We start from the raw sequence: 18,522 nt of genomic DNA on the forward strand, positions 1-18,522 counted from the left end.
AAGTGTAGGATTTGGGAATGTTTGTTGCTTTAAGATTTATGGTCTCCCTACATCCTAAATGAGAGATTCAAGAAATTACAGCAAGTAGCTCATCTCCATTAAAATTAGAAAGGAGTGCTAGACTGATTTGTGGCATCTGTTCCAGAGACCAACACATTCATGTCTTCGCTGATGCTGCTGGAGGAATAAATGGTGTAAAGAAGTGAGGATACCCGAGGAAAGGCTTTGCTGAGGAGCAACAGGGCACCTCATCACACAATCCTCGAGCTGACAGAAGCCACAGCACAGGAGACAGAGAACTCTCTCTTCCTGCAGACTAGTCAGTAGCAAAGGAACAGAATTCAGCTCACAGCTCTGACTATATTCCTGTCAGCCAGCCAGCTCAGCAACATTGTGTAAAAACAGAATCACAAGCTGGGCAATAACAGACCAAGGCAGCATGTGGAAATCCATAGCTAAACAAAATAACACCATCAGGAGCAAAAACTTTGATTGAAATATGGTGGGGGGGAGAATTCTTATCATGTAGCAAAGCTGTTGTACAGCCAAGCTGACAGACCAAACCTACAAAACCTCTACAGAATCTCCTAACATTTAGATATTGATACCCACAGGGATTTTTGGGGACTGGCAAGTCGCCAAAATAAATGTGTTATTTCACTCCAGGCAGGACTGTTCCCCAGTGCTTCCTGAAAATATGGCATGCTTCACCCGTGAAAGTTTGGGAAGGCTTCCTATTCTGAGAGGGAAAAAAAAAAAAAAAAAAAAAAAAGAGGAAAAAAAAAAATAGCAACTGCTAAGGGTAAGAGTCCATAAAGGGATGTTACTGTTAGCAACCTGAGTGACAGACAGGAAGGAGATTTCCACAATTGGCATTTGGTGAATTGCAAGCTATAAAAACTGTTTGGAGATTGGCTGGGTTGTCTGCAATTTCTGGGGACAGTAATTTAATTCCGCCTGTTACTAAAAGATCTTATTTTATTTTTATTATTTATTTCAGAATTTCTTCCTATACCAAAGTAAAGCAAAAAAGCAGAACAAATTACACTTCTTACTAGGTTATTTTATCAGTGATTGTATAACTAGAAAAGCGGTTTTAATATCTCAGGGTTCTTTACACCTATCATTAGAAAAAAAAATTCATCTTGTAGTTACTGTTACAGTCTTCCATTCGTCTGATTTATTTTGCTTTTATTATGCTTTTTGTACAATCATTATTTTCCTCTTGTAAACCTGCAAGTTAGTATTATAATACAACTATGCTGAAGTTGAACCTTAATAATCCTAGCCCACAGTGGTCTATTTTAGCTGAGCTGGAGAAAGAAAATCCTCTCCTGCACCAAGAAAGCTTTCAGAGAAAATACAAATAAAATCCTACTAAAAAAAATAATTCTTCTTGTAATTCAAAGAATTTAATACATAAATATTGGGTACCCCACTTCCCAACATCCTCCCGCTCCTCAGCTTCACATCTTTTTCTTCTTTTGCTGTTAAAGATTTCGTTTGACTCTACAATCAGACATTAAGATCTGATTTATCTGCTTTCGAACTTCCCTATTCAGCAAGTCCTGGGAGCATAAATAACATTTCTGTGTCTGTAGAGATCCTATTACATTTTAAGGTGGCACTTGAGGGGATGGGAGAAAGGAGAAGTCTCACTAAATAATTCACACTTGGCAGGTTTTTTTTTAATTAAAAAAGTGTATTTTTCATCTTATATACACAGACACACGTGTATATATACATATATATGTACACACACATATCTATATACATATCTATATCTATGCATATATATGTGTGAATATGTATAGCTATATATACATATATACATATATGTACATATATATATGTATATATATATCTCCATCCTGGATATATGGAAAATGAAGGAAAAGCTAAAGGAGCTCAAATTCTTTAGCAAGTTGAAACTATTGAAATAATAAGCCCTTTGAAATGTCTTTTCACCAACTTGTTTTATCTTTAAAACAGAAGAGACAGTCTAGTCTTTGATACACACCTAAGAAATTTACCTGCATTATACAGTTAAAGGAAATAAATTAATACAACAAAGAAGAGGATGCTTAACTTTACTCAGAGTGCTATGGACCTCTTAGGAGCACAAACATACTAACACTTCTATTTGATGCAAGTATAGGGTGGCTAAGTTGGACACTGAGACATTTAGGGCACAGAGGAATGAATATAAGCAAAAGCACCTTGTACAGAATACAATTATAAAAAGCACAGGCCAGTAGTAACTGCTTGAAGCAAATGTCCATAGTAGCAGTGGCTTTTTTCCCTGGGGAAAGGAGAAGGCAACAGCAGATTTAGTGCAAGGATCCTTTTCCTTCCCCAGTTTCTGGAAGCCTCTTTTCCCTAAACTCACCTTAAAACAACCTTGGCGGGAGATGTGCATTTTCCAGCGGCTGGCACGCACACACACTATTACCCGCACACTTTCCAGCCCCGGAGCAGGAGCACCAGAAGGCAGCATTTCCCGGGATTTCCCAGCTGTGGGCAGCTGGCAGCTCCTGCAGAGCCCCAGTAGATGGCAACGTTGACCTGAGCGTCCTTGGGCCCCGCCGTCCGTGCAGGGCTCTGGGAGATGCTCGCTTGTTCCCATGTGCGATCCCGAGCCTCCGGAGCCGGGATCAGCGCCTGCCTTAGCGTGCAGGGAAGCCTCTGCTCCACTGCAGAACATGCCAAGCAGCGGTGCATGGTCAGAGCCACGGGAAAAGGAGGAAAAGAAAAGCCACAGGAGCCAGCTTTCTGAAAGAAAAGTGCATTCGAGCCAGCAAAGGAATTGCAGAATCATAGAATGGTCCGGGTTGGTTGGGACCTTTCAATGTCACTTCATCCTGCAATGAGGGACCTCTTCAACCAGCCCAGATTGCTCAGAGCCCTGTCCAGCCTGACCTAGAATGTTTCCAGGCATGGGACATCCACCACTTCTCTGGGCAACATGTTCCAGTGTTACACCACCCTCTTTGTAAACAAATTCCTCCTATATCTAACCTGACTTGACCATCCTTCAGTTTGCAACCATTATCCCATGTCTATCTCAACAGGCCCTGCTACAAGTTTGAATACAAGGTGTCTTTTCAGCTGTGTCCCATTACTGTCCCTGGCACTACAGAATTACAGCTGTCACACTGCTGCATGCACTGTCCTGCAAGTGACATGAGGGTTCCTGAAGTACAAACAAATCTCTCTCAGTTATCAGCAAGGCACGAGCTGAGAACCAGCTGTGTCAGAGTGCACCCTGATGGAGAAAACACTAGAGCTGTGAGAAAATATTGGGAGCATCTCATAACAGTCACTGCAAAAGCTTTTTTGAAAAGAGTCTTCTGATATAGCATCTATTTTCATATGTCATTATCCAAATAAATACTGCTGAATACCATCGACACCATTCCTCTAATGTCTAGGTTAACCAGGGTGGACTCTCATTTGATGCACAAGGGAACAGTCTGTACTGAAAATGACGAAAGAACTCCTTTCCAGCCTAGCTCTGCAGACTCTCCCCTGCTAGCTGATGAAAACAATGGGCACTACAACACAGTAACAGCAAAACATCACACCTAAAAAATCTCATTTCCTTTAGTACATGGCAGATTTTTTGAAGAATGCCTTTAGCATTTTAGGCTATATAATCAATTTTTGCTCTCGCCCACACAGACATAAAGAATAAAGATAAATTCATTAAAGATGCGGTAGAGTAACCACAACTGATGTCAGATTCCATTCTTTTACCAAGGTGCTCCACCAATACAGAAACTGTCTTGGCACTAAAAAGGGATCATGAGCCCTTGGGCAACCAAATGATTTCCTTGTTATTTGATCAGAAGTCCTGAAATTCAGTGCTGTCTGCTACCAGGTAGCCTTCCACAGTTATATTACCTGATGCATTAGGGCTTGTTTCATCACACCTTCTTAATCTTCCTCACTAAATGCTGATTTGACATTTATCCTCTCTGTTTGCCATTTTTGATAGTCACCTGCTGTTATTCTGTACTAAGATAAATTGGTGTCAAAAAAGAAGAAGCTGTGCAATTGTGGCAATGGATACCTTTGGGTTGTCTTTGCCAATATATAATTCAAACCACGAATGAAGCTAGAATATAGTTGGCCATAACACATTTATCCACACTACACATATTTAAATACCAAGAACATGCATCTGGTTCTCAGCCATCTCCAGTAAACTGGAGTGGAATTGTGCATCCTTTCTGGTAAGTTAACACTCAGCAGACACAGTCTTCTGCTGGACAGCCAAAATCCTACAGGCTGCAACAGCAAACCACAAAGATGCCATAAACAACCTATAAATCCTGCTGAAATGCAAGGTTTCTTGTTCCATGTGTAATACAACTAGTGTATCAGGGACATACATACCAGGTAGGTAGCTGTAACTCATGACCTCCAGGTGATGGACAACAGCTGGAGATCTGCAGGGATGGTCTGTGGTAGAGGAACAGCTCTGGTGGCTCACAGGCATGCAAGACTTGCTCAAAGTTTTGATTACAAAGAAGTAAACTATGCCAATTAGTGGAGTGTCTGTCACACATTTAAAACCACACAGGATTTTAATGGGTTATCAAAGAATCAAAGCAATTCTTATGACTATGGACAAAAAAAAAAACCACAAACAAACAAACAAAAACCCCACAGAGATTTTAAAAAATGTTTCATTCATATCTCACTAAAATTGGACTACTTAGAAGAGCTATACTACCTGATAGAAGAGGGTATCTGTCAGACCCTCTCTAAGCTTTAGAAATGGCAAGTGTTCCAGGCAAGCAGGAGCCTAAAACAGATCAGCTCTTTGTCCTGCACTGATCTGTGCCCTCAGATCTGGCTTGAGGAACTAAAGTATTCGTGTACCAGACAGAATAATCTTATGTTATTTAGCATACTCTATCTGTGGCATGCTGGGGTTTTCTGGTTTATTCTATCAAATGTTCAGCATCCAACTCTGACTAAGCCTGATACTTTTCTGGGCTCACCAAGTTTCTAAATGCCATTCCAAGAAATAGACCATACAGAAAGCATCCTCTCAATCCAAATTATAGAGCCATAGCTCTTGTGGCAAAGCTTCTGAGGTGGCACAAGCTCCCTCACCAGAGGTCAAGAGGCAACACAGAATAGTTAACATGTACATTCACTCACCACTACCAAGTGCTATTTGAGATGAGGTCTGACCACAGCTTTCTTGTTTGCAGGAGACTGACAACTGCAAAGAAAACAGTTGCCATCTCACAGAAATACCTGGCATTACTGACATCATTCATGCACAACACCGCTTTTCTCCCTCTTTGTCTCCCTGTAGTACAATCTGTTGCTCTGAAATCTCAAGAATGCCAGTGATTGATTTTGAAAGTCAGTGAATATCTAATGTGTATCTAATAAGCAGCAAAATGAGGCAGATGTGACAACAAGCAAAATGACACAATAAAAATGACTGATGTTTAAAAAGAAGCTCAGTTTTGTTAAAAGAAAACAACAAAAACAAACCACAAAAACATGAGCATAAAGCGCCACTACTTCCTCCTCCAGCTTATTTGCAAAATCCATCTCGCTGGTTAAACACCGAAGCACTGCTCAGGAGGCACATTGCTCACAGTGGGAAGAATCCCACTTTGATTGCAAGTAATCCTTTGCTACCAAGGACACGAGCAAACATGCATAATCCTGGTGGTTCCCAAGCTGCAGAAAGGCCTGCAGACACTCCCTGTGTGCAGAGGAGTGGAAGGGAGTCTTGGCACCCACCTCACCCTGCAAGTATGAGGCAGCAACATTGGCTGGGGCAAAGAGCCACAGCAATAATGCCTTATGGCACTGACAGTGTTTTGTAAGTGAGAGGGCTAAAGAGAGAAACTTGGAATCAGTAGCAGTAATTCCACCCATGCCAGTTCTCCTCTCATTTTCACACTCAGCCCTTGAAGGAGCCTGAGCAGAGAAGCGCAGCAAACCTTTACAGTTGTGTGAAAAGCATCAGGGGGAAAGGCACTGATTATGCCGTGGTTTCAGATGAATGTACAGCCGAGGTACCAGCACAGGGATCTCCTGCCTCAGAGAGGACGGGGCTGACAGATGGTGCAGGTGCTCGTGTTCTCTAGAGGCAAGATGATGTTACTGAGAATTGTGTCGGCAGTGCAAGATTTATAAGAGAGAAATGGAACCATGCCACAGACTGAGGTATTTTGTTGTTGTGCCATATCCCTAAGCTCCTGTCTACTCCTCTTCACATCAACCTTATTTTTCCATCTCCCCTCCCCCGCTCCATCTTGCAGCAGCTCCCTGGTGACATCCCATTTGCCTTTCCCCACAGAGAGCTCCCCGGCAGCACCACTCTGAGACAATTCAGCCAGCTCTCCAGAGCTGAGCTCACAGCTCTGTCTACAGTGAGCACTCAGGACAGACATACAGACAAGTCGAGGTGAAGAGACATTGTTGTGGGTCAGTGGCTGTTGACCTCTTCTGTACCAACACAGCTCTGAAGCTGATTTCTGATCCAACCTCAAATGGGCTTGAAGATAGCACAGCAAAAGTGCAGAAAGAAAAAAGAAGTAATTAAACTACCATGAGAAAACTTTCTGAGACAAGACAGTCTAAGACTCCTTTTAAGCTCATGCAACTCTCCATTTGCAAAGCTTAAGACTTTGTAAGCAGTATATCTTGTACCATGAGTTTTCATCCCTCCTACAGCACCTGTCAAGGGTAATTCAGCCTTGAGAAAGGCGAGGAATAAATCAACAGGTGGTTGTTGAAAGGAGAGGAAATGACACGAGTAATACAAGGCTGGCTTCACACAAGAGTGAGTTACAGTGCACAGCATCCTGGCATGTACACAAGGAAAAGCAGAAAAAGTATTCAGCAGATGAATAAGCAAAGACATATCACAGAATATGTCGAGTTGGAAGGATCCACAAGGATCCACATTGGCATACCCGTGTTTCCTTTATGAGTGACCCAAATCTTACTCCAAGTGAACACAACTGCTGAGGAGTCACTGTAAATGTACCATTAAATCCAAGTTCAAATCTGCCTATTTGTGTGCTAATCGTCTCAACTGGCCATTCACTCGTTGGATTAATTGCTGTCTGTTCATGAGATACTGTGTTGAACCCACACTTCCTTGTGTCAACATTGCTTCATCCTTGTGTTAGATGATGCATTGTCTACTTTCTCTAAAGAATTTAGATAAATACCCACAGAGAGCACACATTATAGTCCCAACTTCAGTACTCTATCTTTTTTCCCCACACAAAAGGGTTTTTGTTGTGCAAAAGCACCTGCATCACAACACATATAAATTAAGACAAGAGCCTGAATCTACAGCAGTCAGAAGAGGGATGTAGTCGCAGTGAGGCAACTCTTGGCACTGCCCCATCCTGCTGAGGCATTAAGCTCATAGAACAGCATTCACAAGTCCAAGCCAGACACCAAAATCCAACAGAGCCTGAGGCTCTGAAGGCTGAAGATGTGCCCTCTCACAGGAGCACACTGACTTTTTTCATACCCTGGCTGGAGAGGTGAGGATGAAATAATTTAAAAACCCCTAAAGTAATGAAGAAGTACCCAAGAAAAATGTTTCTCAAATCTGTGCTCAGATGTTGCATTCAACATATTTGCAGAGATTTAGCTATTAATTGTTACTATCTGTAAGAGCTGGGTTCTTTTACAAGCAGAAACGTTTCACTGTCATCTCTCTGATGGTGAAAACTCTCCTACAAAGTGGTAAACTTTGCATAGCATGCTAAGCAGTGGTCACTGCACTCATGTCCTCTGTATGAAGGAGTTCACACCCACATCCCCTCACCTTCCAGGAGAGCAACATAACAACCAGGCTGTTGATGATACTGAGGGAGAATTTTTAACTTCTCTTCTGACCTTACTAGACAAGGCAAAGAAGATGCCCACGATGCAATAACTCTTCCCTAAGACAAGGACATGAACCAGGTAGAGAGAAATCCTGCACTTCATTTATTCCAAAAATTGTTTTTTCTTTTAACTACAGTAGTTGTCAAGAAACAGTAACTCACAAACAACTTTTCCCTCTTCCAAATCCTTGTTTCCTATCTCCTCATGAACACACAGTTTCTCACACACACAAAGCTGCCCTTGAAACCCTAAGAGCTGTTTTTGAAACTGGAGCTTCACAAGCCAGATAGGACACAGTTTCACAGGGAAAAAAAAAGTGTTTACTACCCATAGCCAAGCAATAAAAATACCATTCAGGCAACTGCTCAAACTGTGTAAAGAGACCAAGTTACATGATCTCTATTTGCTCCCTTCCCACACACAGGCTCCCTGGCAGACGAAACACAAGAAAGACCCCATTAGTATGCTCAGGGGGTGAAAGCTTGGATTTGCCAGCCTTTTTCCAGGAAACACAGTCAACATCAACCAGAACATGTCAAAGTGCAGCCCAACAGGCTGCATAATTAGGCAGGTTCTGGCATTTTCTAGTGGCCACTGCAGTGAGCTGTTGTAAAACCCATCACAATACAGCATAAAAAACTTCTAGAAACACAACCAGGCTGCACAAGGAAGAGCAAAGCCTGAACAGCAAGCGATGTTGAAATCCCTTTTTAAAAGTCTGTATGAGCCTTTTAAACAAAGGAGGATGGATGAAATACTTCACACCTAACTTCAGAGTGATTGGCCCGACAGCCATGGTGTGCAGGTGTGTGAGACATTCTCGTGTGCTTTTTTCAAAGAGGAAAAAGTGAATGCCAGCCTTCCTCCTGCCAGCATAGGGCTGAGTGAATAAAGTGGCTCTGTCTGTGGAGCCAGTTTGTCACCTGCTACCTGATGGGTAGCAATCATGGGAATCATAGGAAGAGTTGGTACATCCATTCTCTTTGGCATTTCACAGGGATTTGCCAGCATTCTTAGCTCAGTCTCCTCTTCTACAAGACCCAACAGTGACAGCCTCCAGCCATTGCTCCTCCTGGCTGAGTCTTTTCATCCCTTCAGCCTGGCTCTGACCTGAATCTGTATCTTTTTCCCAGGCATCTGAGCATGGATCACTTTCCCCAGAGCTGTTGCCTCGAGCTCTTGTCCTTGTTGAAACCCCAACCCGAGGCACAAGAGGCTGGCAGAGAACACTGTTGGTGTATGAAAATCTATTCCTGCAGCCCCTTCTGACCTCCTGATCCCAGAAGGCAGCCGTGGCTGCTAGCAAGGTTCTGCTCCATGCTTCAAGCCCTCATTTTAAACAAGCTTCAGACTGAGAAAGCCTCCAGAAAAGAAAACCAGAACCTGCAACTTTCAATTTAATAAGACCTTTGAGAGTGTGTGCAGAGTAAAAAATCCTGTTTAATTTATCATTTGATCAAATACAGAAGCCTTAGAGAAAAAGGCTGCTATTGAATACAGAAATACAACAACTTAAATGTCAAAATCCTGCTTTAAAGCGCAGAGAAGTTACAATAGTAACAGTAAGTTATGTTAGTAATTATGGTCTGAAATCAGTGCACATTTCTATCCTTCCCAAATTTTTACCAACAGCAATTGAATTATTCCTCTTTTCACTGAAATTTCAAAAATATAAATATTTTTGATGCACACACCTGGAACAGAATTTAATTCTCTCCTCAAGTGGCTTAAGGGTTAAAAAATAGCACCAGGATCTAGGAGACATCACACAGTTCTAAATACATAAAATACTTTACCCACTTATACTTTAATCTGGATTAGAGCATGGCCAGTCAATGCTGCAGTACAAATATTTGGCAATGGCCACAGCCATGCCAGAAATGTATGAGGCAGAAGGGAAGAGAGCTGCTCATCTCATGCACATTTCGTGTCAAAATATATCATCTGTGACTGCACATCACACCTCAGCATGGCTTTGTGTGGAGGAGAAGCCGCTCTGATTTACAGCATTAGAGATGTTTGCTAAACGCCTTAATTGCCCTGTCTTCTTTCTAAGTGGCACTTCATTATTAGCTTTCACAGTGTGCTGTGTAAGGCAGATATTTTTTTCCTAATTCTTTATTGACATCTTAAAAATCTGTATTTTACTAATATTCCTTTGAATAAGAAGAGTGTCTGCTTTACCTCAGCATTCAGTGATGAACAGCCACAGTCAGCTCCTCGTTACTATGGCAATATTACATAGGAGGTACAGAAACAGACTGATGCTTTTATCTTCTCCCTTTGTACCTAGAATATGCTCACTTCCCCCCTCCCCTCCTTTATTTTTGAACAAAACAGCCACAAAGAGGGATACTGAACAGAGAATCAAAACAGAGGTTATTTTATTAACTTTGTTTTTATATTAACTGAGGATAAATTGCAGGTCTGTGAATGAGATATAAACACCCAAGACCTTCAAATAGGTTCTTGTAAACAAAGTGTTTTCTTTTTTTTCTTGAAAAAAAGAATTTTAAAAAGAAGCCTTAGTGACCCACTCAGCTTGCTTCTCAAGCAAAGCTGAACCCCTTTGCTCTTTAGCTGTACCCAGGCAACAGTGAGAGGAAGGATCACTCACACAACTGGCTGTTTCCCCTAAAAACATCTAAACCAGTCAATGTAGACACATTTGTCTGTGTCAGCTGCAATGAAATCCCGTTTTTCGTGTGACCCCCATCCAGGAGGTAACAGACAGGCTCCTGCATGATTACTGACACCATCTCATCTCTATTCATTTGTTTCTAACCAGCAATGGCCTGAGCCCTGCGCTCCAACTCCCCTCAAGGTTTATAGCAAAACACCTCATTTGCATCTCTTGACCCCGCCCCGTGTGGAAGCTCTCCCTGCTTGTTTCAGTCAAAGCAAGCCCCAAGAAGAAAGGGCTCGGGGCTGTGATGGGCTGGGATGCAGGCATGTCAAGCAGCTCAGTCAGCTGAGCCAAGGCGGGAGCTTGGCCACAGCTGGGGATCAGCCAGCGGTGGCACGGGGTGGCTACAACCAGTTTGTTGAGCTCCTTTTGTTCTGCTTGCAATCTGTATTCATCCACCAGAGGTTAGAGATGCAGCTATTGCCTTCAAATTTATTTTCAGATTCATCAAAAAGAAAAAAAAAATCATGGAACAATTTTCTCCTAAAAGATCAGCTCTTCAAACTCAAGAAATGAAATGTATGTTTAGGATTTCTAACATGATATATTCCAGTTGTTCATTCTGGTGAAAGCACCATTTGGCAGATAACTTTTTGTAATCCATGGTTCTACTGACACTTCAGTACTGCCCTAGACAACCCATTTTTCATTCTTCTTTGTTCCACTCTATAGTTTTGACAGCTAAACATTCTCAATGTATGTTCCTCTGGCTTTCAGCATTTAAAAAATATCTTGTCACTGGAGGTGGAGATTCCTGATAACTACACTTAAGTCTATAGGCCATCGGTTTACTCTTTCAGAAATTTCATTAAACTCTTAGACATAACCTGCATATTCCAAATAATCCCCAAACTGCGAGATTTTTATCTCAGACATCTGAGGGAAACAATGTAGGAGCACATATTCCATAAGAACTCTGGAAAAAGAAGACACCTCAGCAGTAAACTGTAAGTATGACCCATAACAAGGTTACCAACAGACATGTGAATAACATATCTTGCACAGTGAACTTTCCCGACATGCTAGGAACCAAAAAGTAGTCCAAAAGGCATTGTAAGCATCAATACAAATTCAATATTTGCTGTTTCACAGTAATTGCACTCTGCAATATTGCCATTTTAAATTAAAGGTATCATGGAGATCATTAAGAGTATCTGGGTCAGACTATTTCCCATTTTGAAAGAATCTTTTTGTAGCCTCACTGGGAAAAAAAAAAAAGAAGCCATGAGATTAAAAACAATAGAATAATGTTTTCCATGTATTTGTAATTTAAAGGAATTGCTTGCTAATGACATCCTGTGCAATATCCTTCAGATACAATTGCCAAGCCAAATTATTTCTACTCTAAAATGACCTGAGTGAAGTCTACAAACATTTTCTTCAAAGCTAAAGAAGCTTAGTGACCACTACGAGTTGAAAAATACCCATTTTCCATGGACCACGTGGTTGAATACAGTGATCAGTACAAAACATCCTCATAATAAGTACTTAACTCCAGGGCATCAGCATTCCTGTTTAATGCTGGCTGAGCAAAGCGTTTGTGCCTGTCCCAAGAAAAGATCTCAGGCACTGCAAACTGATATGGGGAAGGCACGTGGATGTGTAAAACAGACCACTTGGTTAGAGGCTCTAAATTCACTCTCAAAATCTGTTCAGCACTTCACAGGGTAGTAAAAGAATAAATCCCAGTGACACATAGTCCCACACAACAGCCTCTCAGGAACATTTATTTAACTGTTGGCTCTTTTTCTGTCTGGTTTGAAACTTTGAACTTCAGGGGTGAGGGTGAGAAGGGCAGAGAGGTTTAGCTCACTCTCAGGGACTATATGAGAAGTTATAATAGTGGTTGCTGCAGGAGAAAAACCACAGGGAGGACTGTATTATATGAGCAGCTATTAAAATGGCTGGATCTCTGTTAAGATCTTCACTTACTTGGCACTAAGCAAACAAAATGCTTTCAGAGAACAAAGCCATAATTACTGCATGGATTGTGTTCAAATAAACAAACAAAAACGACTCACAAAAAAACCAAACCAAACCAAAAAAAAAAAAAAAAAGAAAAGAAAGAAACCAAGAAAAAAAAAAAACAGAGAGAAAACTGAAGCCACAGGTTCTTACTGAGGACTGTGACCTGTTTGGTGGGCTGGGCCATGTGGCCCCAGGGCAGAGCAACCCTGCTCGGTCCCTGGGGCATGTCCGGGAGGTTCTCGGGATTCTCTGTCCCAGGGGAGTGGGACACCCCCCTCCACCAGCTTTTCCCTTGACAATTCCTCTCAGGTGCTTCGTGCACCGAGAGCCTTTTCTGCAGAATTTTGCTTTTATTTGCTCCTATTTCTGTCCCAGTCCTAAACAGCCTCTGTTGGTTTTCATTTAAAGTTCTGTCGCTTAGTGCTGTTCCCACTCGGGTTTTGCTATTCTGGAAGCTCCCTGGCAAAGCAAGAGCTGTGATTCATTTCCCAGCCCCTCACTGCGTGACGCACCTGCCCGGCTGTTGGGACCATGCTGGCGGGTGAAACTTTGCCAGCCAAGAGAATGTTAAAAAACAATAAATTTGGAATACCAGAATTTACTACAGTTTGCTCTCTCCTGTGCTAATTGATAAGAAGGTAACAGCTTCGGTGCTAATTAATTTTTTATGTTTAATTAGGAACCTTTTTTCCTTTTTCATTCAAAACTCAGCTTTTACCAGCACTCAGAACTGTGATAGCGACAGGAAAAATAAAGGAAGCATTACATTCCTTTCAGAGTGCAGAGAAGTGAACATCAGTTGACCCTCACTGAAGAGTTCATTTAACCAAAAAGCAGAACTAATTGGGGGTGTAGAAGTAATTCTTAGAATTTTTATCACACCTAACACTTCCACCCAAAATGTGAGCCCTCACAATAAGAATGACCTATTGTCACTGTTGTGCAGGTGGCAATTAAGCACTACAGCAGCCACTCCTCATCACCCTCCCTGCCTCCACCAGTGCAATGGGGAGGACAATCACCAGTAAAACTTGTAGGTTGATATAGGAAGAGCTAAATAACTAAAAAAAAAAAAAAAAAAAAAGCAATAATGATAACAAAACCAAACCACAACAAACAAGTGATGCACAATGCTCACACCCACTCACCAATGCCAGACTCCATCCCCAAACCCACATCGACTCTCTTGGGTAACTACCCCAGTTTATATACTGGGCATGATATTTTAGGGTATGAAAACATCCCTTTGGCCAGTTCGGGTCACCTGTCCCAGCAGTGTTCCTTTCCAGTTTTCCTTTTGTGTGTCTCCTCACTGGCAGAGCATGAGACACACACAAAAAAGTTTTTGACTTACGGATGAGCACAACTTCACAAAAAACAAAAGCTTTCAGTGTGTTATCAACATTATTCTCATGCTGAATCAAAACACAGAGCTGTACTGAGAAGAAAACAGCTCTATCTCAACCAAAACCAGAAGAAGCATTAACTCAAGACTGCAAAACACAGACTGCATCTTTTTTTTATATATTTTCAATTTTATAAAAAAATTGAAAACCAAACCAAGAAATCTTTAAGCCGTTCCAGTACTCTCAATCCCTTATTATATTTTACAAAGAAGGAGGAAAAATTGCCCTAAAATTATGTCCTTCAAACATAACCTGTAACAGCTCTTTCAATAAAATTGAAAGGGACTAAAAGACCTCATTGCATCATCTATATATGGAACTTACTGTAATCACTGGGAACCAGCTTCTTTCTCTGGAAGTGGCTCCTAACTCATAGCTCATCCATTTCCTGGCTTGTCCTGCAGCTGGGTGAGATCCAGGCTAGGGCCCATCAGCTGCAGGCATTCATTCACTGAGGCTCACAGCATTTTCCCCACGCTCTCAGAAGAAGCAAGAGCACCTGTGAGTAGCAAATTACCAGCACTGTTTCCAGAGACTGTTGCTGCAGGTTTTCCTCCTGGAAAGGAGGGAAGGGAAAAAAAAATTCACATCTTTCTTAAGGGCCAAGAAGTGAACTGCAGTACCTTTGGTTAGGTAGTGACTTGGCACTGCTTTGGGCTCCCCTCCTTGCAGCAGTGTCAGCTGTGAACTTGCACATCTGCCACACCTGGTCATTGCAAAATGGTGACTACTCTTCCAGGAAGTGCCAAAGCCAAACCTGCTCAAAAATCTCTTCCTCTCTTCACAAAAACACCAATCGGAAGAGGCTTTTCTTAAGAGAGAAAACAGAATGTGCTTTTACCTCACAAAAATCACCCACAAAACCAAATAAAGAGCCCCCCCAACTGAAAGGACAGTTGTGGTCAAGACAGACACTACCCCACTGGTCCTCTCAGGACAGCAGCCCCCAAACTGATGCCCTCACCCAGCTGTGTCAGATCCCTTAGGCACAGCTGGGAAGGGTGTGAGATGGTGGAGATGTTTGACAACAGCTCTGGGAATACTGTTTGTCAGGGCTTTACGAGCATGCTGGTGAGGAGGATCACAAAAGATAAAAGCTGGGCAATAACATGCTCCCCCCTCAGCTTTGAAATAAAAAAAAAAATGATACTAACTGTATCAGTGGAGTGAGAAAACCCAGAGTTAGGCTAGAACCCAAGGGCAAACTCAGAAATGCACAGGGTTGAGGTTGTTCAGTTAGAAAAACATAGGTTTCACCTGTGTCTGGCCTCTCAGCCTTGCTCAGGAGCAGCAGGAAGACAACACTACTTATTGGCTACCTTTAAAAAAATTACCCAGAATATGTGTTGCTTTGGGGTGTTTTTCCACTGTAAATCATGCTGATATGTTTGGAGGAAGAAGCTATCTACCCCAAAGGAATTATTGATTATTTTAAGCATTCACAGCACCAGCTGCTCCTAACTCTCAACAGCTAAAAGGGCTATGAGTGGGAGGCTTAGGCTGAGGCAATTGGAAGATGGTTAATATACTGTAAAAAGCAAATGTAGTGACTTCCAGGCTGCCTGTTGGTTCTTATGACAAAATCAGATCTGTGCCACCTGAAAAGTGTTCCTGAAGACATCTGATCTGTTCACTAGTACAGAGCCAGAAGGGTTCTTACTTACAGCAATATTTACATTGGGGTGCAGCTCCCCAGGCTGGAGGGAGCTGGCAGTGTCCTTATCTGTCCAGGGAAAGCTCTCTCACCTTGACTGAGCACAGTGCAGTAGAGGGACAGAAAAGACGCTGTTTCACAGCATCCCACTTGAACGTTCCAGTCATGCCAACCACAACCTGTCCTGAACCCATGTGTGTGAGATGGAGGAAGCTCAGGCTGACTGGGGATCAATAGGATAGGAAGTTTTGGTTCTCAACACTTCATAAGGCTTTTGCCCTCCCATCAAGGAAAGGAAGAGTGATTAGTTCATTATATGATGCCTACTGACATATAATTAAATAATGGATCTTAGACAGCAGTAGCTATTCTGCACTGAGACAATGCAATGACTTATTGGAAGGTTACCACCACTTTCTCAATCTCCACAGGCATTTTTGCTTGTGGAACCTGCTACTGGGCTCAATTGTCTATTATAACACATATTAATGAATTAAATAAGTAGTTTTATTATGTTTAGCTACAATTTTTAGATACTGAAATCCAAGAGTTTTCTTTTAAACTGAAAAAAATACCGAGAGGCAAGCAACATGCAAAAGGAACAGAAGTTACTGCTGGTTTGTAGGAATTAACTTCCTCTGTCTATTCTAAAACCACTTGTAAGATTCCTGGGCATTTCATTTGAAAGCGTTCAGAACACTAAGGGCATAATTTCTCATTCAAAGAGAGCAGAAAGGTGGCAATACTGAAAACAATAAATCTTGACGTTACCATTTCGTGAAGGCGATACTGTTCCTAGCAGACATCAGTTATATGACTCCAGAGAGTCCAGTGGCTCTTATCATCCAGCCCAAAAATCAGTCATTTGGGGATGAGCTCATCTCAGGCCAACTTCTAGTTACCATGTACAATGACTTTCCTAACATAAAAGATCTTAGCTGCATGATCAGCTTTGTTCAAATAAATTCTTTTGGGGAAATAAATAAATAAATAAAATGTATCCAGCCATTTCCCAAGTTGTCAAATTCTTCATTCTAGGAGCAGGTTCTTTCTTCTTCAGAGTTGGCAGCCCTACAATTCCAGCCCCTCTTACCCCATACTGCATTTGCTGCAGCTGTGCATTCAAATTTATTGAATTTTTTGCCACACTTCAGACTCTGAACAAAGCAGCTTTCAGTCTCACAAGTAAGCTTTAACATACTTCAGCCCCTAATGAGTGAATCACACTTCATTGCAACTGGAGATACTGATTGTAGTTAATATGAAATCATGGAGCAGTTTAAAGAACAACATTAAGAGTCCAGGATGCTCATTTATAAACTCACATTCCCAAAAGTGAAACAAAAGGAAAATTCAGCTAACAGCTCAACTACTAGCATTTCCATCATTGTTAGAAGAGGGAAAAATGACAACCAAAAGTGGCTTTGACATCAATCCAGCATATATTAAATTTGGCAGGAGATCCGCAATTGTTGAGGCAGATTTACTTGAAGATGTTAATGAAAACTGGTAATATGACAGAACTACATGCAAACTCAGCTAAAATGATATGAAAATGCATGTATTTCATAGCTATCACTACAAATGACTCTACACTTGCTTAAATGAAATGGAATTAGTCTCCATAAATTTTCATGCCCCATGCTTTTGTCTCTGGCCTTTGAGCATAGCTACTTCACAGTTGCCTTATTTTGGTTCTTTTTTTTTTTTTTCGATGGCAGAAAAAATGCATTTAATAAATAAATATTTTCTCAAACCATCTCCCCAGTCATTCCTGAAGTTTCAGGTGAAAAAAAGGAAAAAGGTACTTGGAAAAGCATGGAGCAAAACAAAATGCAGCACATGGCTACATCGTGCAACTAATATACAGAAAGGCTTAGCTCACAGGATTTAATGGACGTCAGCACAGACATCATTTGGTGTAAACAACTGACGTCTTAGTGAAATTTGTAATACCCAATTTGTGGCACTAAACGTTGTTTTACTCCTCTAAGTAAATTCAACTGAACGTGTTCCTACATATTCAAACATTCATTTGCAAAATACTTATAGAATCACAGTAAATGCTCAGGTCTGACTGTTGTTCTGGGAAGCTGGATAACAACAATACAAGAGCAACAGTAGGTGGTCGAGACACTGTAAGCCTGGTAGACTTACCCTTCCTTTTCCGCCCCTAATTTCTGTGCACATGGCCTCTCCAGCCCCCTCCTCGCCTCTCCCAACACACAGAGGTCGGAAGAGCACCAGGCATGGCCATAGCCCGGAGCGGGGAAGGATGCAGCGGGCCCCGGGGATGGGAGGCAAGAGGACGCTGACAAAGGATGCTGTTTCTGTGCTCCCTCCCTCTCTCTTTTCTATTCCACCTCGCACACTGGCAGCAGCTCGAAAGGTCGGGTGTATCTGAATTATTGCCTAGGAGGGGATGGAATAGCTGAGTCCGTGCACAGACCCAGCCGCGCCTCTCCGGTTCGCCGGGAACCGAGGCAGCCTCTGCCCACGCCGCGGCCGCCCGCACCGCCCCATCCTCCTCCCGCTGTCCCCGTCTCTGCCCGGCAGGACCGCTCCCGGCACTGCTGCCATCTGCCCCCGGCAGCCACGGGCTCGTCCCCGCCTGCTCCGTCCCCTGTCTCCGCCGCCTCGCCGAATCCGCGGCTCTGCGTTTTCCCTGGAGCCGAGCTGTCGGCGGCTGCTCCGAGGAGCAAACGTGTGAGCGGCACAGGCTCCCCGCACGGTGACCACCAGCCCGCCATCCTTACCTTAGGGACACCGAGACCGCAGACACCGCCGGGCTGGGACAGCCCAACGCGAAGCCACCAAGGCGCAAAGGCTACCTCAACACAAGAGTCCTTTATTCAAATAAATAAAAATGAACTTTTATGTACAAATATACAAAACCATTACGCACATTTTATAAAGTAGTC

At 42.4% G+C, this 18,522-nt stretch overlaps 1 long non-coding RNA gene across 4 annotated transcripts in view; it reads right to left on the bottom strand.

Annotated features, from left to right (window-relative positions):
- Positions 1-18,088, bottom strand: part of LOC148224301 (uncharacterized) — a 75,020-nt gene extending 56,932 nt beyond the window's left edge. For all 4 annotated transcript variants that reach the window (XR_015802314.1, XR_015802310.1, XR_015802309.1 and 1 more), the window contains exon 1: positions 17,759-18,088. This is a non-coding gene — a long non-coding RNA (uncharacterized LOC148224301). The remainder of the gene's footprint in view (positions 1-17,758) is intronic.
- Between the last annotated feature and the right edge of the window lie 434 nt (positions 18,089-18,522).

The sequence above is a fragment of the Sturnus vulgaris genome, chromosome 3, assembly GCF_052056855.1.
Source record: "Sturnus vulgaris isolate bStuVul1 chromosome 3, bStuVul1.hap1, whole genome shotgun sequence".
NCBI lineage: Eukaryota > Metazoa > Chordata > Aves > Passeriformes > Sturnidae > Sturnus > Sturnus vulgaris.